Source organism: Zalophus californianus, chromosome 4 (assembly GCF_009762305.2).
Source record: "Zalophus californianus isolate mZalCal1 chromosome 4, mZalCal1.pri.v2, whole genome shotgun sequence".
NCBI lineage: Eukaryota > Metazoa > Chordata > Mammalia > Carnivora > Otariidae > Zalophus > Zalophus californianus.
In genome coordinates, this window is record NC_045598.1 from 124,076,469 (window position 1) to 124,084,562 (window position 8,094).

At 38.5% G+C, this 8,094-nt stretch overlaps 2 pseudogenes; both read left to right on the forward strand.

Annotated features, from left to right (window-relative positions):
• The first annotated feature begins 924 nt into the window (after positions 1 to 924).
• LOC113933106 lies at positions 925 to 1,438 on the forward strand (annotated as a pseudogene).
• A 3,585-nt stretch (positions 1,439 to 5,023) lies between these two features.
• Positions 5,024 to 7,711, forward strand: LOC113925833 (annotated as a pseudogene).
• Positions 7,712 to 8,094: the final 383 nt, after the last annotated feature.

An 8,094-nucleotide genomic window follows, 5' to 3' on the forward strand; every position in this document is an offset into this window, starting at 1 on the left:
GAAATAATTCTCCTAAATTACATAACCTATAAGTAAATATACTAGAAATAGGGTAACTGCATTTCAAGGGGTCAGCACTGAATCTATTTTGTTCCATGAAGGGTTGTTTATGACAATCAATATTGCCACTCATTTTTGATGATCTTTTGTGTCCTCTGTGCCTCACATTAAATGCATAAACATGTTTGATTTTTAATTTAGCCTTGTTAAAGTAATTTAGTTCAACCTTCACTGAGGAAATGCTGTTATTTGCAATGACAGTGAATGCTATTTGGCCTCTAAGGGCAAATGGGACTGTCAGCCACATTGTCAAGGTTTGAGCTGACACAGTCAAGGAGCTAGTGAAGAGGGAGAATGGTGGGTTCCAGCTTTTAAGAACATTGGGTGGTGGTATGCTGTGGATACACGTTGCTTTTTAGTTAGTTGCTGCTGTTGTTCATTTTTCTAAATTCATCACCTATTTTTGATTCTGTGAAAGTTTTCATTCCTCTCTTTATCACTTAGGGTCAATACCTCAGTCATGTTTGATTCTTCTGTCTTCCATAGCACCCATTCCAAATCATGCCAATCCACATTTCATGTCTAATCCAAATGTCCTCATCCTAATTCAAACTTTTGTCCCTTCACAGTTGTGTAGTTTTCCAAAACATCATAATCGATCCCTCACCTTTACTTTCTGTGGGAGCCACACCACAAAATAGATTAACACTATGTTAATCTTTTAAAAGTCTCATTTCCAATCATGTCTCCCCAGATCTTTATGGTCTTAGATAATCTACAAACTAATGCCTAAAATTCTCTGCCTACTCTTTTCTGGTTATTGTGGCATGAGGCACCATGAGCAGCAAAGTCTCCCATGACACCTGTAAGAGGCTTGCAGGAAGTTTTTGCAGATGGTGGAGCTGCAGATCAACTTGAAGAACTATGACCCTCAGACAGACAAATGCTTCTCGGACAACCATCAGGCTTAAGTCCACTTCTCACCCCAAGTTCTCCATATGTATTTGGGGGGACCAGCAGGACTGTGATGAGGCCAAGGCTGTGGCTATTCCCCACATGAACATTGAGGCGCTGAAGAAACTCATCAAAAATAAAAAAAAATAGTCAAGAAGCTGGCCAAGAAGTATGATGTCTTTTTGGCTTCAGGATCCCTGGTCAAGCAGATAACACAAATCCGGGCCCAGGCCTGAGGAAGGCTGGCAAGTTCCCTTCCTTGCTGATGTACAATGGGAACATGATGACCAAAATGGATGACGTGAAGTCCATGATCAAATTACCGATGAAGAAGGTGCTGTATCTGGCAGTGGTCATTGGTCACATGAAGATAACAGATGATGTGTACAACAACCACTTAGCTATCAATTTCCTGGTGTCATTGCTTCAGAAGAATTAGCAGAAGATCAAGAGCACCATGGGCAAGCCCCAGAGGCTGTACTAAGGCATAGCTTAATAAAACCTAGTTCTACCTAAAAAAAAAAAAAAAAAAATCCTTTGCCAAATATCTATGCTTTTTCATAATTCATTCAAGCTTTTTAGTCTTCCTTAACCTATGGTCCTTTAGGTACATGGGACTTATTGATTATATCTATCACTAACTTCCATTGGTTATTGATAATATAGGATACCTAGAAAAAATAATTCCTATGCTAGAAAAATCAATCCATATTTCTAGTAACTAAAAGAACAGGTGTGTGTGTGTGTGTGTGTGTGTGCATGCATTGTTCTATAAAGGTAATTTAAAAATTCAAACAATTTCAGGAACTTCTAAATATTGTTAAACTTTACAAAAGTTGGACTTTATTTATTTAGTTGTTTATTGTCTGTCTACTGTTCCTCATTCCACTAACATATAAACTCCACGAGAGCAAATATCTTGGCTCTCTTGTTTACCATTATATCCTTAATCTCTATATTAGAGCACAGATTCTAATAAGCATTCAATAAATATCTGTTGAATAAATGAATGTATCCCCAGTACTTGGTGGAGTGGATGGTGTTTAGTAAGCAATCAAGAAATATTGATTAAATGGAAAAAATACTAAATAACAAACATTAAGGAATAGCAAAGTAGGGTCAATGTTTGGAATATGTGTGAATATTTTCAATATCCTTTTAAAGACCCCTTAGCATGATTACCATAAATTTTGGAGTTAACATTTGACTCAAGACACTGTTTCTCTGGAAACAAATACTCAGGCACCAGTAGGGCATGTGAAGTTAAAGGACAATGTGGCTGCCCCTGTCCCTCAGCAGACCAACTCTCTTTGGCTAGAGTTCAAAGTAGTTGGTTGGATTGAAAGACAGAACAGGGAGGGAAGGTGAATACAGTCTTTGGTAACCAACTCAGAAGATTCAGAGAACAAACCAACAGGCAGGACTTATTATATAATTGTAGCTGAGCAAAAAATGAAAATGCAGGGTCCCTTGTTAAATAAAAAAGGATAAAAGTGTCATTAAAGGTAATAAAATATAAAACTTGTTCCTTTCTCTGTGGTTTCTTTATTGACCTGTCATGTTGCATTTATTTACTATTTAATGATACCCTCACTCGCCATGGAAATACCCAGAAAGTACAGACCCTTGCAGGAGCCCAGGGACCCCACTTGCAAGGGTCTGCAGGCTACCACAGCCAGGACACCTACGTAAAGCCACCTGGTAGACCCACAGACCTGGGCGTATAAGGAAGTCAACCTCCTCTTCCCACCACTGATGCCCGACACACAGTGGACCTGCCAGCATCCCTCCCTAGAGATTGGAGCTCCTGTACCTGAACACACTGTACTCCTGGACCCCAGAGGATGAGTGACAGGATCAATATGACTGAGTTGCTACTGGGACAGGGATACTGCTGTCATTCCCTGCCCTGAAACACCACTGGGCATGTGCCCCTGACTCCAACCCACCCCAGGTCCTTGCCCAGGCCCCACAGAGGTCAAAGGGGAATGGAGAAATGAGAGTCTCACATGGGTGGCCACCCCAGGCAGAGGGCATCAGCAGTCATGGGGTAGGAATGGAAGGAGGGCCCAGGGCATGAGGGAGCAAAGGACAGGGAGTTGGGGGCTGGCCTGAGAACCCATCCTGAGGAGGAGGACAACATGTGAGCCAGGCTCTAAGTCCTGGCCACATGCTCCATTGTCCTAGATCACTTCACTCCCAAGATGTAAATTTACAGATAAAATTCTTAAGGATTTCAAGACCGGAGAGCAAAGCATTAAACCCCAACAGTGGGACTTTTCTGCATGTGTGTGACCTGTCTGGCCTATGAAGATGGCCTGGGAGCAGATACCCAAAGGGAAACAAAGCCAGGGTCCAGGTATTCAGGCTCCTGACAGGACAGTGAGGGGTAGAGCTAAGGGGTGGAGTGCAGGGTTTCATTCTAGTGGGTGACCCACATCACTCCAACACTTCCAACTGCACTGTCTAATCTCTGTACAGACTTAACATGTGCTGTGGTTTCCGATTTCTATTGCAGATGAACTGGATGTAGTTGCTATAAGCCAATGACTGTAAAGGAAAAGGAAAAGAATCTGGAAAGATAGCAAAGTGTTTGGTTCACACACTTAACAAAAAGAATGAAGGAAAGGAGAAAAAGAGAACAAAGACAATCTTCCCTGGGAGAGGTAATACTTATTTGAATCATGATTTTCTGGCTTTGCAAAAGATGACATATTATATCCATTTAACTACCACAACTCAATTGTGTAATGGGAAGCTGCTTACAAGATGGAAAATCTCTCAAAGGAGAAGGCATCCTTAATATTTGTTGAGAGCAGTCTGTGTGTTAGGAACTTTGTAAACATATTTGGTTTTCACACAGACACACATACACAAACACACACACACTCTCTCTCTCTCTCTCTCCCTCTCCCTCTAAAGCAGACATTATCCTCATTTTTCAGTTAAAGATGTGGAATTCAACAGTTATTCTAGGTCAATTATTATTCTGGTCAAGAACAAGTAGCTAGTAAATGGAATGGTAGGAGAGGAGGCAGGACATAAAAAAAAATGTTTTGTGTTTAGATTTTCCTCAATAAGCACATGAAAGTTGCATAGTCCAAAAATAAAATGTAAAGAAAAGTTAGAATGAATAATAATCATCTATTTGTACCAGGGAAGTTAGGTTTATGAAGACACAAAGCAGGTAATACTCAAATTCATTAGACTGCTGTTATACTATTCATTATTCTTTTTTTCCCTTCACAAATCACTAAAGAGAATATTTCAGAAAGGAAATAAATCTCTTTTAGACCAATATATTTTACCTTATGTAGTTATATATGCAGAATAAAAGCAGTGGCCATAGCAGGAAGTAAAGATAGAGCTGATTATTATATTTTTCTTTGCAAGTGTGTTCCACACATATATTTTACCAAACATTCTAAAAAGCTCATAATAGAGAATTTTGAAAGTGCTTTAATTTATAAGTTACCTATAATTGTACTTTCTCCAGGGAATTCGTCCCATTTTAAAATATTTAATTAGCATCCTTGACTCCTGAGTTTTTCTACCTAAAATTATTTAGAGATCTTTAGAATGTGTGTGTGTGTGTGTGTGCACGCATGTGTGTGTAAAATGCAGGAACCTTTACTTTAATAACTTGTCAAATTGAGAATATTTTAATTATTTTGTTTTTTTTTAAAGAAAACAAGTCCATTTTGAAAAGCTCTTCCTCAGTTACAATACTGAAGAGATGGCATATTGGTTCAATTAAAGCAAAATTGGATGAAGATATATAAATATACATATATCAAATATATAATATTTGAGCTGAAATCTCAAGTCATACAAGTCTATTGAAGAGGTTTTATTAACTTCAAAATACTTAAAAATGTAAGTTTGCTTAAAATTCCAAATGGAGAATTTTGAAAAAGAACATTTTTACAAATAAAATCTCAGTATATTTTCAAAAATTCTGAAAAAAAAAATTGTCTTACAAATATGTTAGGGTGGGGTGCCTGGGTGGCTCAGTCAGTTAAGCGGTGGCCTTCAGCTCAGGTCATGGTCCCAGGGTCTTGGGATCGAGCCCCAAGTCCAGCTCCCTGCTCAGCAGGAAGTGTGTTTCTCCCTCTCCCTCAGACCCTCCACCTGCTTGTGCTCTCTCTCCCTTTCTCAAATAAATAAATAAGTTATTTTTAAAAAAATGTTAAGGCTTCTGGGGCAAATGGTCAAAACATCTTACCTCATATAAGACATATTAACCATAAAAAATCCTAATTTTAATATGAAAAATCAAATCTCTATAATTTATCGATTGCCAAATTTTAATTAACATATTTCTATTATCAGCACCAGGAAATTCAATATTCTTCATTTTAGTGAGAAAAAGGAAGCATCATCAATACGCTAGTATTCATCTATAACATCCTTGATTCACTAAATCTGGGGTTGTTTGTCACTGTTGTTACCATTTTGCTAGAATAATTCAAGGTATGGTGCTATCTCGTTTCAATATCAATTCTAAAAACACTAATTTGGTTCATTTCTTAGGCATAATAATAAAAAGACATAGAAGAAATTGGAGTTGTGTTCATTTAACAGCTATGAATTACAGCCCCTGTAATTTGATATCTAAGTAATATTGAATGATAGTTCTAAACCAACTATCTGTTGTCTCTTACTCAAAGTATATCATCAGGGTTCCTGAATAAATAGCCACGATAGAAAGGGAATCCCTGTGGCAGAAATTAAGAAATAAACTACAGGAAGGATTAACCTCCATCCTCCCGTGCTTTTATCTCTAGCACGCCTCAAAACCAAAGAGAGAAGGCCTAACCATTAAAAAAGATTAAAGGTGTTAATTAGACCAAGAGATAGACACCTATCATCCTTATGTCAGGCAGACCAGACTAAATCTTCTAATGGATTAAAACACACACACACACACACACATACACACACACACACACAGAGGAAGTATTTTATCTCTACTGAAATTCTGTTGATGATGGTCTCATGTACATTTGGAAACAATTTTTGTTGAAATTGATTATAAATTTTGGACAATATTTTTATAAGCACAGTCATTTCCACCATTCCTATCAAAATTGTTTGATAGTAAAATATAACTATATGGGGCTTAGAAGAGTAAGCAAACTTCATACCAATGAAATTCAGAACTGCCAATTCTCACATCTCCTTCAATTGAGCCCATTATGAAGTTAGTATCAGATGATGTAGAGATTCTTTTTTCTTCATGAGAAACCCAGTATATGTTAATCACATATATAACTATGTGACATCTCAAGATGGATTTGAAGTCTTTTACTGTTAGTTGTTAGAAGGGAAAATTATTGTTCAAGATAATAAGTACCTTTTAAGTAAGTCATTTTGTCTCTATATTTTATTATTTTAAAATTTATATATTTCCATGGTTAAAATATAAGGAAAAACACGCACATGTATTCTATATAGCATAAAATATGCCTATAATGTTAATGTGTTTATACACACATATACATGCATACATATGTATGCATATATATACATATATGTGTAAATATGTATTCTATATGTATAAACATCCATGTGTATATGTCTGTATGTACATGTGTCTGTATATACACATATATGCACGCACATGTATTTTAGGTTCTATAACAGAAGATGAAATGTTCTCTATATTCTCTCTCTCAAATGTTAAATATTTTCATTTCACTATACTTTAAAGGTAATGTGAAAGATGATGAGGCTAGAAATCAAAATAAGTTATGTGAACTAACAGCATTTAAACATTTTTTAGACAATTGTCAAAAAGAAGCATTGAAAACATTACTTTAAAGGAGCACTTTGAGCACACTGTAAGAGCCAATAAAACCCAAAGTAACAATTTTATATAAAGATGCCATATATATGTCATATATGCATATACATGTACACATGCATGTGTGTGTACGGTATATATGTATATACACACACGCACACATATTTCTGTGTGTGTGTGCTGCTGTCTTAGAAGGAAGGGATCACATTAGATAAGCTCATGGCCCATCTTGGAGACTGCCTCCTGTCCATCAATCCCCAGAAATCAGAGGGACTTCAGCTTCATTTTCCAGCACACTGTGCATGATGCAATGACAATGCTGCCTAAACTGGCCACAGGTCTGGATGTCACTGTGCAATTCACAGGTGTCTCAGATTTTGAGTATACATTTGAGTGCAGGATCTTTGCCCTGCTAGGCATAGCTCTACACTATGGCTGGCTTGTTGATCCCCAGACTTCTGAGGCTGGGAAACTGAGTTATAACCAGCTGGTAGAGAAGATCTTCACCTGCAAGTACTCCAGCAACACCAGCCTCATAACAGATAGCCCAATTGCAGAGCAGTTCCCGGAGCCCATCGACACAGCTAGGACTTACCATGGTCTTTGTGAGCTAATGGCGGCTGCCCAGAAAAGTGAACTTAGTGTCTTTTTTTAAAACAAGCATTTTAGTACTATGACTAAACATGACAGTCACTTGTACCTAATGGTCACGACCAGGACCTTCTACAAGAGGAGCAAGTGGTATAGGAAAGCTGCACAATGAGGATGGAGACAGCTGCCTTTGTGACTCTGACTGGCACCTAAGTCATTCCCTGGGTAGGTTGGCCTGAAGCAAAAAGTGGGAGCAGCCGCAAGGCACGTTGGGCTTTAGCATCTTGGAGCTGCTTGCTCCAGCAGCTTCAGCAAGAGGAGTGTATATGGCAACAAGCAGTCCAGCCTGCACCAATGTGAGCCCCGTCACTGTGGAGGAGTCACATCTGGATGCACAGCTGGAGAGAGTGGGCAGAGGCTGAAGGAGGAGACAGACTGGGTCCTCCTGTGGGCCCTCCCGTGGGCCCTCCCAGGGCTAAGCTGCCCGGCTCCTTCTTTCAGAGGCTATGGCCATTTTGCTTGCTCCCCCAGGTCAACCTGTGAGATATGCCAGGTAACTTATTTATGAACTGTTGGGGATCAGAGCATGCAGTAAATATCAAAGTCAGACCCAGGAAAACTTACTGAATGCTTATTATAGAAGGCTTGAGTTCTCTCTTTTAGTCCTCATATTTCAAGGCAAGAAGTACCATTTCTATCATCTTTTTATAGATGAGGATGCTGAGACACAGAGGAAAGCAATA